Here is a 19,586-nt window from a genome sequence, read left to right on the forward strand (position 1 = left end):
TAACAATAAAAAATGGGAAATATGATTAAAGGATTAAAGGACATGGAAGATAGAATAAGATCCTACAATTTGATAGCATTCTAAGTAGAAAGAATAATGAGGAAGGAAGAGAGGTAATATATAAACAGATAATGGCTGTCAATTTGCGAGAACTGATGAAAAACATAAACCTACATCTTTAAAGCAAACAAGAAAAAAATAATGGAACAGGAAAAAATAATTAAAGAAAAAATTGCAGAATAAAAGGAGACTTAAGTCTGAAAGTGTAAAAGGACATACAGTAATCTAAAAAATGATCCCATATGGTTAATGCCAATATATGTTCAAAAATAAAGCATTCTCTGAAAGTTAAAAAATTACTTATAATGAGGAAGACTTAGGCTTATTTTGTATTGTATCACAATATTCATTTTTAGAAGACATTGTAGATATAGCAATACAGACAAAATCCTCAAGGAAAGAGATGTGACCCAGAAACTCTATAACCACTTAAATTGTTTCTTGAGTAAAAAGCAAAAAAAAAAAAAAAAAAAAAAAAAAATTGAAAACACAAAGTTTTAGGGGTATTGTTTCCATAAACTCACTTGAACAATCTGCCAGTGGACACATTTTATTAAAGAGATGACTAGAAAGCAAGCATAGGGGAGACAGCATAAAGACTGCAGATAATTAAGACTAAAAATAAAACAAATGTGGGGATTATTATTATTAAACAGAAAGATAAATATTAAAAAAGATAATATAATTAACTAAGATTGGAAAGCTGTGGAGAGAAAGGAGAGAAGGAAGAGAAAAGCTATCAATTCAATTATTCTTTAGAATAGAGCACTTATAATGTCTAAGGAAATAGAGATTAGACATTACAAAAAATTGCAAACATTCATAATCATTGGAAGACAGGCATGTATAACCATACAAAATCTCACATGGGAAATTATTTTTAAACCTTGAAAACATGAATCATAACATGGTATAACCATGACTAAACATGTCTTTCATATCAATAATTGTAATTGACTGGTTAAAAAATTGGGAAAGGAGTACAACAAGGCTTTATCTTGTCATCTTATTTAAGTTCTATGCAGAGTACATCATGTGAAATGCTGGACTGTATGAACCATAAGTTGGACTCAAGATTGCTGGCAGAAGTAGCAACAACCTCTGATATGCAATGATACCACGCTAATGGCAGAAAGTGAAAAGGAACTAAAGAACCTCTTGATGGGGGTCAAAGAGGGGTGAAAAACTGGCTTAAAACTCAACATTCCAAAAACTAAGATCATGGCATCTGGCCCCATAACTCATGGCGAATAGAAGGGGAAAATGTGGAAGCAGTGATAGATTTTCTTGGGCTCTAAAATCATGCAAAAAATTAAGACACTAGATCCTTGGAAGAAAAGTTATAACAAATGTGTGACAAACTTGTGTATTAAAAAGCAGAGACATCACTGTGCTAACAAAGGTCTGTCTAGTCAAAGCTATGGTTTTTCCAGGAGTCATGTATGGATGTGAGAGTTGGCCCATAAAGAAGGCTGAGCACCAAAGAGTTGATGCTTTCGAATTGTGGTGCCGGAGAAGACTCTTGAGAGTCTCTTGAGCTGCAAGGAGATCCAGCCAGTCAATTCTAAAGGACTGATCCTTTGGAAGGACTTATCCTGAAGCTGAAGATGCTCAACCTGCTAATTATTAGAGACATGCAAATCAAAACAATAATAAAGTAACACTTCACACCTGTCTGAAAAGCTATCATCAAAATGTCTACAAATAATAAGAGTTACGGAGGATACGGAGAAAAGGGAACCCTTATACATGGCAGGAATGAAATTGGTACAGCCACAATGGAAAAGAGTATGGAGGTTCCTTAAAAAATGAAAAATAGAACTGCCATGAAAGTGTTAATCACTCAGTTGTGTCATACTCTTTTGTGTCATACTCATGTGTGACCCCATGGACAGTAGCTTACCAGGCTCCTCTGTCCATGGAATACTTCAAGCAAGAGTACTGGAGTGGGTTGCCATTCCCTTCTCCAGGGGATCTTCCTGACCCAGGGATTGAACCCAGGTCTCCTGCATTGCAGGCAGATTCTTTACCAACTGAGACATTAGGGAAATCCTATGGTAGGGAAGAACTACTGTATAATCCAGCAAATGTACAAAAACACTAATTTGAAAAGATATATACACCTTGGTGTTCATAGCAGCATTGTTTACAATAGCCAAGATATGGAGGGAAACCAAATGCCCATCAACAGATGATTGGATTGGAACTTCCTTAGTGGTCAGTGGTTAAGAATCCTTCCAGTGCAGGGGACATAAGTTCAATCCCTAGTCAGAGAATAAGATCCCACATGCTGTGGGGCAACTAAGCTTGCCTGCCACAATTAGAGAAGCCTGAGTGCTGCAACAAAAAAAGCACAGCCTATAAATATATATAATTGTGATAAGAAGATGTACTATGTATATATGTACACAATGGAATATTACTCAGCCATAAAAAGGAATGAAATTTTGTCCTTTGCCATATGGACTGACTTGGAGGGTATTATGCTAAGTAAATAAATCAGACAGAGAAAGACAAATACTTTGTGATAGCACTCATATGTCGAATCTAAAAAAATGGTACAAATAAATGTATATGCAAAGCAGAAACAGACTCACAGATATAGAAAACAACCTAGTGGTTACCAAAGGGGAGAAGTAAGGGAGGAAAGACATTAGGAGAATGAAATTAATAGATACAAATTACTATGCATAAAGTGGTAAGGGAATGAGGATATATTTACTGTATAGTACAGGGAATTATGGCTATTTGCTTACAATAACTTTTAATGCAGTATAAACCAAAAAAATACTGAATCACTAGAATGTGTACCTAAAACTAATTTAGTATTGTAAACCAACTCAGTTCAGTTCAGTTCAGTTGCTCAGTCGTGTACGACTCTTTGCCACCCCATGAATCACAGGACGCCAGGCCTCCCTGTCCATCACCAACTCCCAGAAGCTACCCAAACCCATGTCTATTGAGGCGGTGATGCCATCCAGCCATCTCATCCTCTGTCGTCCCCTTCTCCTCCTGCCCCCAACCCCTCCCAGCATCAGGGTCTTTTCCAATTAGTCAACTCTTCACATGAGGTGGCCAAAGTATTGGAGTTTCAGCTTCAACATCAGTCCCTGCAATGAACACCCAGGACTGATCTCCTTTAGGATGGACTGGTTGTAAACCAACTATACTTCAATTTTTTAAAAAGTCAGTGTAATTCGAGGAATCAAAGTATTTTTCAAACTGTTTTGATTTCAAAGCAGAACTGTGAGTCTGGACATTAGCAAGGCAACACTTCGTTAAAAGAGACTACGGCAATATGGAGATACTCAAAATTTAAGCCAGAAACATCTATGAGAAGGAATGCCCAAGCACAGCTTTATATGCAGAGACCATGGGGCAGGTGGCTGTGAAAAGAGGAAGTGGTATGCTAAAATTGGTAAGGAAAGTCCTGACCTTAATGAACCATGGCAAACATTGCAAAAACAGGAAGATCATGGGAGGAAATATTAGTCAGTGGTTAGGTACGTGGGGTGGAGTTTGGGTCTTAGGCGGAGCAAATTACAGCAAAGAAAGTTTGCATAAAGTTCAAGGTCTACTTCCTTTAACAGACAAAAGTTATGTCAAGCAATAAGTTTGACCAACCTTTTATCAGTGCCTGCTTAAATAATTTTTATTTTTAAGCATATATAAATTGCATATATTCCAAGTTATTCTGACACAAACATATCCTAGAATCTAGCCCTACAAATATTCCAAGCTAGGTCTTATTCACAGGGGAGTAAATCACAAAGCAGCTAGAAAATTTCACTATATTAACTAATAAGAAAGAATAAAAACAAATGAAATTGGTGTCCAAGTGAAATTAAAGAAAGATCAGCAAAATTAGTCCCAAGAAAACAGAAAGAAGGGATTAAAAAGATAAAAGAAACCAGTTAGTTGGAAAATAAAACCAAAAAACTATAGAATTAAATAACCCAAAAGCTGGTTGCTTGAAAAAGCAAACTGTTGGCTAAGTTAATTAAGAACAAAAGCAAAAAGCTGGAAATTCTAGATAAAATGGTTTCTTTTTCAAGAAAATATCATGTACAGACACTGATCTCAAAACAAATCTAAACAATTTAATTACCATAAAAGAACGTACAAATGAGGGACCTAGTTTTCTCCCTCAACTCTCCTGCATAAACTATTATTCCTAACACATCCTAGAGGAAAGATGACCCCGACCTAATGAGACTGCACAGTTTGGGTATCCTTAGTGACCAGGCAAGGGCTTCCTAGGTGGCTCAGTGGTAAAGAATCCACCTGACAATGCAGGAGACCTGGGTTTGATCCCTGGGTCAGAAAGATCCCCTGGAGAAGGAAATGGAAACCCACTGAAGTATGCTTGTCAGGAAAATCCCATGGACAGAAGAGCCTAGCAGGCTACAGTCCATGAGGTCCCAAAAGAGTCAACACAACTTATTGACTAAACAACAACAACAATGATGACCAGGCAAATGCCTTAAGTAAACAAACAAGAAATGTCTTAACTATACATCCTGAGTAAATACATTAGAGGATGTATTTACTAATATAATTATTTGTTAAATTGCAAAATGTGTAAAATATGTACATATCCAAAGATAAACAGTCTGTACATTTTCTGTAAAAAGTTTAGAGGCCGCCACTATATGAATATAAAACTAATATATTTCAAAATATATTGATATATTTCAAAATATATCTATTTTGTCAGTAAAATGACTTTTGATAAATGATTTTTTTTTTTTTTAAATTCAAAGAAGAAAGTACAAAAAAAGCACCAAGTGCTTCTCATAGGTGGTTATGTTGCACCTTTCAGGAACACACAATGCCAAAATTATTTAAGCTATCCCATCACATAAAGAAACAAACTGTCCAAATATGTTATACAAAGCAAGAATAATTTCAATACTAAATCTGACAAAGACTGGAGGGGGAAAAAAACTAATTATTAACCTCACTTGTGAATATGGATGAAATAATACTAAATAAAATATTAGGAAACAAATTCTGCAATATTATAAAGCAATAACTCGACAAAATGGAGTTTATTTCAGGAATACAAGAATGATTAAATCTTATGACAGATATATATTTTAAATTCTTTATTCTTTCTTGCTTTGCTGGGTCTTTGTTGCAATTCAAGGGCTCTTTGTTGCTCTTTAGGGGCTTTCTTTAGCTCTGGTGAGTGGGGGCTGCTCTCCAGTTGTGGTGCCGGGCTTCTTATTATAATGGTTTCTCTTGTTGCAAAGTATGGTCTCTAGTGTCCATGGGCTCAGTAAATGCAGCATGTGAATAAATGTTAGTTCCCAGATTAGGGAACATGTATTCCCTGTATTGGCAGGCAAATTCTTAACAACTGGATCACCAGGGAAGTTCTCAGGACATATATTTTGTGAATAGATCTGAGAAAGATCAATTCCACAGACTGAAAATAATTTGATAAAACATGTAACACCTATTTTTGAATCAAAAATGTCATTAAAAGAATAAGAATATAGGGCACTTCCTTAACATGAATTTATTTTAACCCCCAAACTAGCTTATGTTCAATAGGAAAATATTACAGGCACTCTTATTAACAAAAGTTTTAAAAAAGGATGACTACTATTTCCACTAACACTTTCTAGCTAATACAACTACCTTTATAATTTCAGGAAAAATTAAAAGTATAAAGTATACCTGGTCTTGTCAGTTCTATTCAACATTGTACTGAAGTTTCTAGTCAGGGCAATTATGCAAGAAGATGAAATAAATAACATTCTTGTTCTGCAGATAACAATCTTTTTTTTTTAAAAAAAAAACGTCTTTATTGAATTTGTACAATATTTCTTGGGGTTTCCCAGGTGGTGCTAGTGGTAAAGAACCCACCTGCCAATGTGGGAGAAATAGACACTGGTTTGATCTCCTGGAGAAGGACATGGCAACCCACTCAGGTATTCTTGCCTGGAGAATCCCCATGGATGGAGGGACCCAAGCAGCATAGCCAAAAAAACTATGAGTCGGACATGACTGAAGCTACTTAGCACACACATACTTATAGTATTGCTCCTGTTGTTTATGTTCTAGCATCTTTGCTGTAGGGCACATGGGATCTTAGCTCCCAGATCTTGGATCAAACCCGGATCCCCTGCACTGGAAGGTGATGTCGAGTCAAGCTCAACAGCACAGGTTCCTGAAAGCACGGCATAGGGAAAGAATGAGAAACACTCAAGAAAGTTACAGAGTGGATTAGGGGACCAACACCACCACGAGGTGAAGGTGCCCAAACTGATCTCAAGTCTGCTTTATTATACTTTTTGAGACTTGCTTGTACGTGCTTACATGAGCATAGCAGGTCAGATGGCCTTCAATGGTAACGCTGGGCAGTTAACATTTAAAATTTTTGTATTCCTGTTTTTCTTCCTCAAGGACAAGGACCTAGTTATCTTTTTTTTTCCGATGTCAAATCCAAGCATTTAATTTTCTATTGCTGCTGTTGCTGCTGCTGCTAAGTCGCTTCAGTCGTGTTCGACTCTGTGCGACCCCATAGCCGGCAGCCCACCAGGCTCCCCCATCCCTGGGATTCTCCAGGCAAGAACACTGGAGTGGGTTGCCATTTCCTTCTCCAATGCATGAAAGTGAAAAGTGAAAGTGAAGTCACTCAGTCGTGTCCAACTACTAGTGACCCCATGGACTGCAGCCTACCAGGCTCCTCCGCCATGGGATTTTCCAGGCAAGAGCACTGGAGTAGGGTACCATCGCCTTCTCCAAATTTTCCATTGAAAGCTTACCAAAACAGCAAATCCAAAGGTTAAGGAAAATAGCTACGTAAGAAGAGCTTAATTTAGGTAAAGAAAATATGTTGAGGTAGACATACCCATACACAGTACAAATCCCAGGATGATTCAATAGAGACTATTATTGTGTCTCATTCTTCAGGAGTAGAAAGAGCTTTTCTGGTACTGTTTGTTGCCAGAGGCTTCCTCCTTACATAACCAAATTTTGCAAACTGAAAAGCATAAAGCAAGTCAGAATTTTCTCTCTAACATACTTTTAAAGGAAAATATCCTTTATGAAGTCAAAAAGGGAAAGAACTTGCAATTAAATCTACTAGCCACGTCTGAACCATGTTACCCTGTCTGCACACCACCCTTTGGCTGTATCGTCTCTTGACTGTACTAGTGCCAGCCCCTCCAGGTCTGCTTGCTACCCTCTCACCTGTTCCTCACAGGACAATCATAAGGAGATTCTGAAAAAGAAAATTTCATTCTGTCATAGGCTTCCTCCTTTAAAATTCTTCAAGAGCTTTTCATTGTTGTTGGGATAAAAACAAATATCCTTCATGAGGCCAATAAGGCTTTGCTCTGGTTTCTGGACATTATTACAACTCCTACATGCCTTTTTAGGGGCCTCACAGGGCCTTCATATAAGCCGTCCCTCTATCAGCTTATTAACCCTTACTAATCTTCCAGACCACTGCTGAAACACTTCCACAGAAAGACCTTACCTGACCCCCAAACCAGGTCAGTTACCTGCTATATGTGTTTATTTCTCTATGTCCCTTTTCTTCAAAACTCTTACCACAGTTATAATTTTAAATGCCTTAATGTGGTTATTTGAATGTCCATCTCTAACTAGATTTTAAGCTCCAAAGATACAGAATAGGTGTTTTTGCTTATTTCCGGCAGCTAGCATAATATTTTATAGCTATTTATTAAATGAATACTATGATAAGCTACTGAGCCACAGTGCTAAATAAAGCAAAATAATGAAAAAACAGCATTCAGTGATTATTTGATGTTTTTATCATTCCTTTTATTACTATCCTGCTAAGTTCAGTTTAAAACTGAAAAGGTAAAGATAAATATATATTATGCAGTTAACTTATTAAACATTACCTAAAGAATATGTATGTACTTGTATTTCATGTAAGAAAAAAATGATTTCTCAGTATTCATATGACAATTGCTCCATGTAGAAATAATAATTAATTAACAGAAGTACAACTCTATTTTCAGGCCAATCATGCATCTTTAGGTTAGAGCATTCATGGGATCTTGGCTCTTAATTCTTAAATTTGCAATCAGAATGTTTTCAAAAATAAATATTATGAAACTGATAAGAAGCCAAAATGAATTCTTAAGACAAATAGCTATGAAACCTGGACAAAAGATAGCAATAAGGCCTGCCTCTGATACTCAAGCTTTGATTCTGAATTAGTTAGCTTGGACTGGTCAAGAGGCAGTTCCTTCAAATCTGTATGAGTGAATTTAAGCGAGTATGTGTTAACACTATCTTCTCTTTCAGCTCTGCAATCTTTTCTTGTAGAGGTACATTGGGGATATCCATCTCAGATAAATTTACTATGGATTTCTTTTTTAAGAGGTAAGGCTGAGGAACCAGAGATCAAATTGCCAACATCCGCTTGATAATCAAAAAAGCAAAAAGAGTTCCAGAAAAACATCTATTTCAGCTTTATCAGTCAGTTCAGTTGCTCAGTCGTGTCTGACTCTTTGCAACCCCATGAACCGCAGCACGCCAGGCCTCCCTGTCCATCACCAACTCCCAGAGTTTACCCAAACTCATGTCCATCGAGTCGGTGATGCCATACAACCATCTCATCCTCTGTCATCCCCTTCTCCTCCTGCCCTCAATCTTTCCCAGCATCAGGTCTTTTCAAATGAGTCAGCTCTTTACATCAGGTGGCCAAAGTATTGGAGTTTCAGCTTCAGCACCAGTCCTTCCAATGAATACCCAGGACTGATTTCCTTTAGGATGGACTGGTTGGATCTCCTTGCAATCCAAGGGATTCTCAAGAGTCTTCTCCAACACCGAGGTTCAAAAGCATCAAATATTTGGTGCTCAACTGTCTTTATAGTCCAACTCTCACATCCATACATGACTATTGGAAAAACCATAGCCTTGACTAGATGGACCTTTGTCAACAATGTAATGTCTCTGCTTTTCAATATGCTGTCTAGGTTGGTCATAACTTTCCTTCCAAGGAGTAAGCATATTTTAATTTCATGGCTGCAATCACCATCTGCAGTGATTTTGGAGCCTCCAAAAATAAAGTCAGCCACTGTTTCCACTGTTTGCCCATCTATTTGCCATGAAGTTATGGAACCGGATGCCATGATCTTAGTTTTCTGAATGTTGAGCTTTAAGCCAACTTTTTCACTCTCCTCTTTCACTTTGATCAAGAGGCTCTTTAGTTCTTCACTTTCTGCCATAAGGGTGGTGTCATCTGCATATCTGAGGTTATTGATATTTCTGCCAGCAGTCTTGATTCCAGCTTTTGCTTCCTCCAGCCCAATGTTTCTCATGATGTACTCTCCATATAACTTAAATAGGCACTCAATATGCCAGCAAATTCGGAAAACTCAGCAGTGGCCACAGGACTGGACAAGGTCAGTTTTCATTCAGCTTTATTGACTATGCCAAAACCTTTGACTGTGTGGATCACAATAAACTGTGGAAAATTCCAAAAGAGATGGGAATTCCAGACCACCTGACCTGCCTCTTGAGAAACCTGTATGCAGGTGAGGAAGCAACAGTTAGAGCTGGACATGGAACAACAGACTGTTTCCAAACAGGAAAAGGAGTATGTCAAGGCTGTATATTGTCACCCTGCTTATTTAACTTATATGCAGAGTACATCATGAGAAACGCTGAGCTGGATGAAGCACAAGCTGGAATCAAGACTGCCAAGAGAAATATAAATAACCTCAGATATGCAGATGACACCACCCTTATGGCAGAAAGTGAAGAACTAAAGAGCCTCTTGATGAAAGTGAAAGAGGAGAGTGAAAAAGTTGGCTTAAAGGTCAACATTCAGGAAACTAAGATCATGGCATCTGGTCCCATCACTTCATGGCAAATAGATGGGGAAACAGTGGAAACAGTGGCTGACTTTATTTTTGGGGGCTCCAAAATCACTGCAGATGGTGATTGCAGCCATGAAATTAAAAGACGCTTACTCCTTGGAAGGAAAGTTATGACCAACCTAGACAGCATATTAAAAAGCAGAGACATTACATTGTCAACAAAGGTTCATCTAGTCAAGGCTATGGTTTTTCCAGTGGTCATGTAAGGATTTCAGAGTTGGACTATAAAGACAGCTGAGCAACGAAGATTTGATGGTTTTGAACTGTGATGTTGGGGAAGACTCTTGAGAGTCTCTTGAACTGCAAGGAGATCCAACCAGTCCATCCTAAAGAGATCAGTCCTGGGTGTTCATTGGAAGGACTGATGTTGAAGCTGAAACTCCAATACTTTGGTCACCTCATGTGAAGAGATGACTCATTTGATTAGACCCTGATGCTGGGAAAGATTGAAGGCAGGAGGAGAAGGGGATGACAGAGGATGAGATGGTTGGATGGCATCACCGACTCAGTGGACATGAATTTGTGTAAACTCTGGCAGCTGGTGATGGACAGGGAGGCCTGGTGTGCTGTGGTTCACCAGGTTGCAAAGAGTCGGACACAACTGAGCGACTGAACTGAACTGAACTGAACTGAAGCACACCATTTTGTCACTGGAAAGGCAGAAGTGACCTCTCAAGGCAACCAGGGCAGCATGGTAGAATACAGGTGGAAACCAATGGGAATTTCACAGGAACTATAGAATAAAAGGTTAAGTGTTGCCTTTGAGTGACCTTCAATGCCTACTAGGAACGGAGCCTCCAAAACTACATTATTTGTGACTCTGGAGAAGACCACAGCCCGAGGTACTGCAACAGGTCCCAGGCGAGGTGAACACAGTCAGTGAGCACGGCGTGGCACTGCGTGCACCACCTCTCGGGCTGCAGTCATCGCAGCAGATGACAGCTCCTCCAGTCCCAGCCCTGTGGGGCCAAGTGGTGAAGACCCTTTCACCACGTGCGAAAAAGAAGGTTCATCAATCGCCTTAATAGCCCCATCACAGAAGTCACCCCGTGGCTGCTTTGCAGTTCCAGAAATATGCCTCCACGGCCAAGCAGCCTTCTTCCTGATGTCAGTGCTACCATTCTAATTAATCTTTAAGTACCTCCCAGGTGCTAAAGATAGGAACAGTCTGTTGATGGCTTTCCACTCCCAGGCCTACATCCTGCTTTCAAGATTTCTTTTGTTCCTTCTTGGATTCCTTCAGGAGTTACATGCTGAGTCATATCCTCTCATCAAGATTGCCTAATTCTTTAGCCAGGCCTTTTAGTAGGCCTGTCTCCTACAAGGTTGAAGTCTTAATCATTGGACCACCAGGGAAGTCCCAGCATATAACAATCTTATTTAAAGACAATTCTGAAGAAACTACAAATTTACTAGGACTAATAAATGAATTTAGCAATGTTGCAGAGATATAATATCAATATATAAAATAGCTGTATTTCTATAAGGTAGTAATACAATCCAAAAATGAAATTAAGAAAACAATTTCATTCACAAAGCATCAAGAAGAGTAAAATACTGAAACTTAACCAAAAACAGTGGATGGTTTATAGTCAAAAAACAAAACACCACTGAAAGAAATTAAAGAATTATTTGCTAAAGACAGTTCTTTCTCCTGTTTATTGCCTTAATACCATTATTAACAATGAATTGATCATAATTATATAGGTTATTTCTCAATTTATTCTATTTATGCCAGTACCACACAGTCTGATTACTGTAGTTTTGAAATAAGTTTTGAAGTGGGGAAGTGTGAGTCCTCCAACTTTTCTTTTCCAAGATTGTTTTGGCTATTCAGAGCCCCCTGCAATTCTATATTAAAGAAAACTTGAAATTGAAAAGGTACCTGTGTTTATGAATTGATGATATGCACCCAAATCAATCTATTGAAATTCCAATAGCCTATTTTTCAGAAATGGAAAATATAGTCCTTAAATTTGAATATTCAGAAATCATTCCATTTCATAGATACAAACAACAATCAGTTCAAAAACATCTAGTTACAATAGCAACACAAAAGATTGAATTCTTGGGAATAAGCTATTAGAAAATGCAATACACAAAGAAATCTTTTAACTAACTACCAAGGGAAACAAAAGCTTTGAATAAATGGAAAAGCATAGGATAGGATGACTTAATATCATAAAACTTACATTCTTCTAAATTAATCTATAAAATCTACCATGATTCTAAGAAAAAATTTTAAGAGACAGACTAATTCTAAAATTTATAGAGAAAAAATTTAAATGAGAACATGTCTGATGAAGAAGAAAAATGACAGCGAGCTAGTAAAACCAGAGACGAAAACCTGCTTTAGAGCTGTAATTATAGCAGTATGGGCTAGTGTGCAAATAGACACATCAACAGAGCAGAACGGAATCCAGCAATAGATGCAATTGCATGAATAAATTAGCCTGTGATAAGGTGATATTTTAAAGTACTATGGACTATTCAATGCATGTTTGAGGATCAGTTCAGTTCAGTTCAGTTTCTCAGTCATGTCGGACTCTTTGCAATCCCATGGACTGCAGCATGCCAGGCCTCCCTGTCCAATACCAACTCCCAGAGTTTACTCAAACTCATGTCCACTGAGTCAGTGATGCCATCCAACCACCTCATCCTCTGTCATCCCCTTCTCTTTCTGCCTTCAATCTTTTCCAGCATCATGGTCTTTTCAAATGAGTCAGCTCTTTGCCTGAGGTGGCCAAAGTATTGGAGTTTCAGCTTCAGCATCAGTCCTTCCAATGGACACCCAGAACTGATTTCCTTTAGGATGGACTGGTTGGATCTCCTTGCAGTCCAAGGGATTCTCAAGAGTCTTCTACAACACCACAGTTCAAAAGCATCAATTCTTCAGTGCTCAGCTTTCTTTATAGTCCAACTCTCATATCCATATATGACTACTGGAAAAACCATAGCCTTGACTAGATGGACCTTTGTTGGCAAAGTAATGTCTCTGCTTTTTAATATGCTGTCTAGGTTGGTCATAGCTTTTTTTCCAAGGAGTAAAAGTCTTTTAATTTCATGGTTGCAGTTCACCATTTGCAGTAACTTTGGAGCTCAAAAAAATAAAGTCTACCACTGTTTCCCTATCTATTTGCTGTGAAGTGATGGGACTGGGTGCCATGATCTTAGTTTTCTGAATGTTGAGCTTTAAGCCAACTTTTTCACTCTCCTCTTTCACTTTCATCTAGAGGCTCTTTAGTTCTTCACTTCCTGCCACAAGGGTGGTGTCATCTGCATATCTGAGATTATGATTATTGATATTTCTCCCGGTAATCTTGATCCCAGCTTGTGCTTCCTCCAGCCCAGGGTTTCTCATGATGTACTCTGCATATAAGTTAAATAAGCAGGGTGACAATATACAGCCTTGACGTATTCCTTTTCCTATTTGGAACAAGTCTGTTGTCCCATGTCCAGTTCTAACTGTTGCTTCCTCACCTGCATACAGATTTCTCAGGAGGCAGGTCACGTGGTCTGATATTCCCTTCTCTTTCAGAATTTTCCAGTTTATTGTGATCCACATAGTCAAAGGCTTTGGCATAGTCAATAAAGCAGAAATAGGTGTTTCTCTGGAACTGTCTTGCTTTTTGATGACCCAGCTGATGTTGGCAGTTGTTGGATGTTGAGTGTTGTTTGAGGATAACTGGTGTGAAAAAAAACCCAAAAACTTGGATCCATATTTCACATTATAACCAAGATAGATCCCAGGTAATCAAAGATTAAAATGGAAACACTGCTTATCAACTATAATTTTTTAAATGTAAAAAAAATTAAGATGGAAAAAATGCAATTATCCAAATACTAGAATAAATCTTCTGAGAAATTTAAATGTAGTTTCCTACATTGTTGCCACTAAAATCTTGACTTTGTCTGCCTACCAAAGCCAAATAAAAAACCATAGAGACAGAGTTTGGAAGAAATAGAAAGGTGGCTTTAATCTTAAGCCAGTGGAGGCTCATGCATCAAGAACTGTGCCTCTCCCCTCTCCATGAGGGGTTGCAGGGGCTTATATAAGAAGATGGCTCCCAGACAGGGGTAGCTGATGAGGAACAAAGGTGTAAGGATCTTGTATTCTTCCTTTTGCATTGTTTCACAAACAGTCATAGGTTGGTGTCAGGTGGCCCAGTAATTGGATCTGGCAATCTGGTAGCCAGATAGTTGGGCCCATTGTCTTTTGTGTATTGTTCTGTAGCCTTCTTTCTGTAATGCAAAAAGAGAAAAAGCTGCAAGGCGTGATCTTCAAAGAAAGTGCTATAAAGGTGAGCACCAGATACAGGATGTAACTAGCATTGCGTCAAAAGACAATAGGTTCAAAATGTAGTTCATGCAGCGTTAGGGGACAGAAAAGCAAATTTAGTCACAGACTACAGATTAGGAACAAAGTAAAAACTAGGAGTGATCATGCCTGCCTCCTGTTATCTTCTTTGTTCTCAGGAAAGAAAAGAAAAACTCATTTCTCTTTTATCCTTTTAATTGCAACACAAGCTCAAAAGAAACTAAGGAAAAGCTTGAGAAATGCAGTCATATATTTAAAAAAAATCTGCACAGGAAAAGTTATCATCAGTTCAGTTCAGTTCAGTCGCTCAGTTGTGTCCGACTCTTTGCAACTCCATGAACCACAGCACGCCAGGCCTCCCTGTCCATCACCAACTCCCGGAGTTCACCCAAACTCATGTCCATCGAGTCAGTGATGCCATCCAACCATCTCATCCTCTGTCTTCCCCTTCTCCTCCTTCCCTCAATCTTTCCCAGCATCAGGGTCTTTTCAAATGAGTCAGCTCTTCACATGAGGTGGCCAAAGTATTGGAGTTTCAGCTCCAACATCAGTCCTTCCAATGAATATTCAGGACTGATCTCGTTTAGGATGGACTGGTTGGATCTCCTTGCAGTCCAAGGGACTCTCAAGAGTCTTCTCCAACACCACAGTTTGAAACCTATTAGGTAATGTAATCTGTTGTGTAGACATGAATATATTGTGACTATCATTCTCAAGAAGTTTACAACCATGCTAAAATACTAAACTATATTCAAATATATAAAATATATTCCAAAAACCCTAGCAACACCATGGCAATTGGTTAAAATAGGCTTATTATAACATCTTGTGCCTAAATCTATATCTGAAAAAGTACACACAAAATTGTTATTAGCAATCACCTCTGTTGAATGGGATTGGTAGGAAGTAGATCAGGGAAGACTTTATTTTTTAATATTAATTTCTATTGAAGTATAGCTGCTTCCCAGGTGGCTCAGTGGTAAAGAATCCATCTGTCAATGCAGGAGACCCAGGAGATCTGGGTTCAATCCCTAGATCAGGAAGATTCCCTGGAATAGGAAATGGCAACACACTCCAGTACTCTTACCTGGAAAACTCCATGGACAGAGGAGCCTGGTGGGCTGCAGTCCATGGAGCTGAAAAGAGTAGGACATGACTGAGTATGCACGCGTACACACATACACTTCATTGCTTCACAATGTTGTATGTTGGTTTCTACTGCACAGCAGAGTGAATCAGCTATACATACATATAAGGACTTACTTTCAATATTTCAAAACTAAAATGTGGGATCATGAATGACTTTATTTTTAGGGTTTTTGTTTGTCAAACAAAGTGAAAGTCGCTCAGTCATGCTCTTTGCAACCCCATGCACCATACAGTCCATGGAATTTTCCTGTCCAGAATCCTGGAGTGGTTAGACTTTCCTTTCTCCGGGGGATCTTCCAACCCTGGGATTGAATCCAGGTCTCCCTCACTGCAGGCAGATTCTTTACCAGCTGAGACACCAGAGAAGCCCAAGAATCCCGGAGTGGGTAGCCTATCCCTTCTCCAACGGATCTTCCTGAACCAGGAATTGAACTTGGGTCTCCTGGGTTGTAGGAGGATTCTTTACCAAATCTAGAGTTCTAAACAACAAACATATAAAGTTATTTGCTCACATTATTACAACAAATTCTCACATACCACTTCCCACTTCCCTTCACTTAATAGTAGTACTCTGTGTTACTTGACTCTTGTTAAAGTAAGAACAAGACTGTCTTTTCCTTAGAAGAATGTACAATATATCAAAATATGAGACCATCACCCAAAATCTGAAACCTAGAAACTGAATTTACCATTTAAGTAAGGGAAAGCTTATGATGATAAAAGTCAAGTTGACTTGACTTGCAAATACAGGGTTTATGAAAATTATTGTTTGAGAAAATACTTATACGAAGTAGAAGTAGTTGAAAATCAGTCTTAGAAGCATGGATTACAGAAAGTTGTTTCCTGTTACTGAGGTGTTTACTGAAGCAAGTTGTCACTGATTAAACAGGTTTAAAATCAGCTTTGGTGTTTGCCTCCCAGGTGGCGCTGGTGGTAAAGAACCCACCTGCCAATGCGGGAGACTTCAGAGATGTGGGTTCGACTCCAACACATTCCAGTATTTTTGCCTGGAGAATCCCCATGGACAGAGGAGCCTGGCGACCTGCAGTCCATAGTGTTTCACAGAGTCGGACATGACTGTAGTGAGTTAGCACACACACACCATGGCTATAAAAAACTGTCATTCTTTTCCTAGGCTGGTGGGTTTTTTTTTTCTTTAATTCTTAAAAAGTAAGTTATATCTCTTTTTTCCTTGTTCTTGACTTTAAAAAGGCTAGAGGAATCTTGCACTGAGAAGAAGCAATTTCTTTGGACTTAACCATAATTTGTTAAGAGACCTTAGTATAGTGCATTCATTTTCTATTGCTGCTGTAACAGATTACCACAAATTTAGTGGCTTAACCCAAATTCATTATCTTACAGTTCAGTAGGTTAAAGTCTGACACGGGCCTCACTATGTTAAAATCAGGCTTTTATAAATGTTGTTTTCTTTTGGAGCCTCTAGGGGAAAATATTTCCTTTCTTCTTTCAGCTTCTAGGGGATGCCCAATGTGGGGAGAAAGCAAATTAGCCAAGATGGTGTGTTCAGGCTCTCTCAGCCCACAGTTTTGTAAATAGTGACTATGTAACAGCTGAAATCATTTGTAGCACTGTGCATGCATGTCACGAGGTACTCGCTTGGTTACAAGCTACTTTGTACTGTAGGGATATATGAGCTCCACCTAGAATGTGGCAGCATTAGTGCTGTGTCATGGTTGTGTCCATTGGGTTAGCCACAAGAGGAGAGAATATAGCAAGTTTGCTGCTATACCTGCTGCATCAGCCAGGAGATAATACTATTATGGCTGCTGTGTCAGCCAGGAGAGAGGTGATGTGTGTTAGGTTATGTTATGTCTGCTGCTATGACTGCCACTTCAGCCAGGAGAGAATAAATGTGTCTGCAGTTCCTACAGCTCCTTAAGTCTTTTTCCAGACTCTTTAACTCATGCCTTACCTACCCTGGGTTTAGTGAACTGAGTGAACGGTGAGAATGGTGAGACAATTGGCATCAAGAACGGGATCAGTGAGACACCCACATTCTTTAGCTTATGGCCTTCTTCTTCCTTCAAAGCCAGCACATAGCATTTCTCTGACCTTTCTGTTGTCACATCTCTTTCTCAGATCTTCTTTCTGCCATCCTCTTGCACGTAAAAGGACTTTTATCATCACTTTGGGTCCACCTGGAGAATCCAGGATGCTTTTCTCACCTGGAGATCCTTACTTAACCCTGACTGCAAAGCCCCTTTTGCCATGAAAGGTGATACATTCACAAGTTCAAGAGATTAGGACACAGACATCTTTCAGTTCAGTTCAGTTCAGTCTCTCAGTCGTGTCCCGACTCTTTGAGACCCCATGAATCGCAGCACTCCAGGCCTTCCTGTCCATCACCATCTTTAGGGGACCATTTTTCTGCCTACCATACATGGAAATGGAATGGATGAATGTATCAATTAAGACAGCACTTGACTGCCAAAAACAGTAAAGAATTTCTTTGTCTCACGTACCAGTAAATCTAGGAAAGGGGAAATTTAAGACAGTCATGGTTGCTCAATAAGGCCATCAAGGAAACCAATCCCTTTTGTCTTGTGCTCTACCATACTTAGTAATGATTGCCAGGCCTCAAGCATCACTTGTGTTCTAGGGAAGAATAATGAACTAGAAGGGGCTGTACCAGAAGAAAATCAGTTTTCATTTCATCTGCCAGAATTGAGTCTAACAGAAAGGAAATATGAGAGGGAAAGTTTTTTTTTTTAATTATTATCCTGCTTCTCTGAAAAAGGAAGGAAAGGACTTTCCTTGTGGTCCAGTGGTTAAGTCTGCATGCTTCCACTGCAGAGGGCATGGGTTTGGTCCTAGGTCCCCTGTGCAGGGAAGTTCCACATGTCACTCGTAGCCAAAAAAATATTTTAATAAAAGTAAAAAAATTAAAAAGGAAGGAAAATTGAAATAAGGGTTGAAATGAATGATAGATGGACTGCAAAAACCAAGTGAACTTACAAAGACTTCATCTCATTATTGAAAAGCAGGTACCAAGTATTAGAATTTTCCTGGACTGCTTATTGTGTTACTCAATATTGGTTGGTCTTATTGGCTCAAAATTGACAAAAAGTCAAGATGAAAAGGAAAATTTAAAACTTAGATCCAGCTAGAAATAACTTCATGCTCCCTTCTGCTGCTGTAGCTTACTCTTTGCAAAGTCAGGTAAGTTACATAGTTTCCAGGAAATGGAAACTTAATGTTAGGAACTGAAACTTACCTCACTCACCCTTGTCAATTACCCAGCTCCTGTAATACCGCTTAACCATGTTTGTTTATGTAAAGGTCAGGCATCCCCCCTGCTGTGTCCTAACAGCTGTTCTCAGGGGTGAGCAGAGCCCCTAGTTTAAACTGGCCTGTTAACAGTGGGCACTGCTCACCATAGTCTGATGTCATGCACTGCCTATAAAAACTGTAACTGCTTTTTTGGGGCTCAGAGCTGGAAGTGTTAACTCCTCTGGGCCCGATGTCCTATCTCCAACTCTCAGAGTGTGGTGCTTGGTTTCTTCACCCTCCTTCACCTTCCGACTTCTGCAACAAAGACATGTTCCCCACCTCCACACCAGTTTCCTTAACTTTGAAAGATAAACTGTAATAATGCACAAAGCCAAATAGCAGAGGCCTCCTGACATCTGGCAACAAGTTAGGTTCAGCTTCCACTTTCTTCCACTCCCCAGGGTTCAGTCCCAAGAATGAGGTAGAGCCGGCTCAGACAACTTCACCTTGGGGCAGCCTCCCTTCCTATCCCCAGCCTGGGTATGTCTTACGCTTGCTGCCCAGTCTCTTTAGGAATGGGTGCCAAGTCACATGCCTGCCTCCCAGTGCAGCTGCAACTCATGAGTCAGAGATTTCACAGAGAATGCTCCTGGAACCAGGTGAGGTCTGATCTGCTAACATTCCACATTTATCTCACATCACTACACTCTGGAGAGTAAAGTAGCAAGAAGGCAAATCTAAGGTCATACCTCCAGGGTCCCTGGGCCTGACCTAAGAGTTCACACCAGCTGAAAATCTTTCCCTTGCAAGTACCAGGTACCTAATAAACATTGTCCCATTCTTCCTTCTGAATTCAGAATCAATTGAGATATGAGCCACAAAGATGAAGGTCAAAATATTATCTTAATAAAGCTGACTGGAAGACATGGCCACGTGGACACACACTTTTCCCAGAC

General features: G+C 39.2%; 1 pseudogene; it reads right to left on the reverse strand.

Annotated features, from left to right (window-relative positions):
• Window positions 1-8,197: 8,197 nt before the first annotated feature.
• On the reverse strand, window positions 8,198-18,683 carry LOC110153041 (protein Mis18-beta-like; annotated as a pseudogene).
• Window positions 18,684-19,586: the final 903 nt, after the last annotated feature.

Source organism: Odocoileus virginianus, chromosome 23, assembly GCF_023699985.2.
Source record: "Odocoileus virginianus isolate 20LAN1187 ecotype Illinois chromosome 23, Ovbor_1.2, whole genome shotgun sequence".
In the NCBI taxonomy this organism is placed as follows: Eukaryota; Metazoa; Chordata; class Mammalia; order Artiodactyla; family Cervidae; genus Odocoileus; species Odocoileus virginianus.